Source organism: Tasmannia lanceolata, unplaced genomic scaffold, assembly GCF_043159265.1.
Source record: "Tasmannia lanceolata isolate RefF3 unplaced genomic scaffold, GAP_Taslan_0.1 ptg000447l, whole genome shotgun sequence".
Lineage (NCBI taxonomy): Eukaryota > Viridiplantae > Streptophyta > Magnoliopsida > Canellales > Winteraceae > Tasmannia > Tasmannia lanceolata.
The window spans coordinates 20,001-21,274 of record NW_027519120.1 but is presented as its reverse complement, the minus strand read 5'-3'; positions in this window follow the sequence as shown (position 1 = coordinate 21,274).

Genomic DNA, 1,274 nt, shown 5'->3' with positions numbered 1-1,274 from the left:
GTCGAATCCCCGCTGCCTCCTTGAAAGAGAGATGTCCTGAACCGCTAGACGATAGGGGCCTCCCTGCCCGATCTCCATCATACTATGTTCATAGTATGAGCAGTTTTTTGGAATTGTCAATATAATGTAATGGTATAACTAGATTAGAAGAATCTTTCCTGCTTCCATGATTCCATAGAATTTTTTGATTGTTCATTCATGAACCATCATCATATATATATGACGAAGCATAGAATCCCTGAAGGGAGTGATTTGTCCGACAGAAAAAGGTCAAACCCACCCCCATTTCTTCCATTTTTTTCACTCATTGATTCGCGCATCGTTAAGATGAGATATGCCTATTATCTCTATCTCACACTAACACTAAGCCAGGAAAAAACGATCGAAATTTTTTCTTTTTTTTTCTATAAGAATTAGGTTCGGGGTACGAGTCGAATTCCTTCATCACACGATTCGATTCGATGAAATATCTTGGATCTATGTCGGATTGGTCCATGTATCATATCAATCAAGTGAATCTTGTCCTGATGGGTCGGGTCAATAAAAGCAAAGAAATTAGGATCGGCCCTGAAACAATTCATTGCATTGATATTTATCAAATATCAATAATCATTTGACCCTTTACCCTAGAACTTCCTAGATAAATCCAATTTCTTGCTTCTGAATGAGCCCCTCTGCGTATATGTATATATGTACATATAGTATATACATAGGTACATGCACTAAACTCAGAGTGACTAGTGACTAATTCATGAATTGAAGAAAATAGGCCCTTTTAACTCAGTGGTAGAGTAACGCCATGGTAAGGCGTAAGTCATCGGTTCAAATCTGATAAAGGGCTTTTTCACGAAGCTCCAGTCTTAGTCTTCATTTTTCAGCGGAGAATAGAATAGAAATAGAGATATTTTTTTATTTGTAAGAAAAAAACCCTGTGGAATGAGTTATCATTCTAATGAGTTATAGAATGAGTTATAGGTATAAAGTTGAACATTTGTTCATTAGAATGAAAATGCATTATGATGATTAAGTAATCGCACTTACACTTATTAGTAGGACTACTATGTCACTACAGGCTATACTTCTCCCCATGTTTCATTATTCATATTTTTTTGTACTGGGACATAGATATTCTAGATACCAATCCCGATTATGAATCGCCAAACCAAAGTATTCCTACTTCTCCATTGTTCCAATCAAATCCATCGGAAAAATAAAAAATCAAGAAATAAAAAGTAAGTGGACCTGACCCATTGAATGATGACTATATCCGCTAT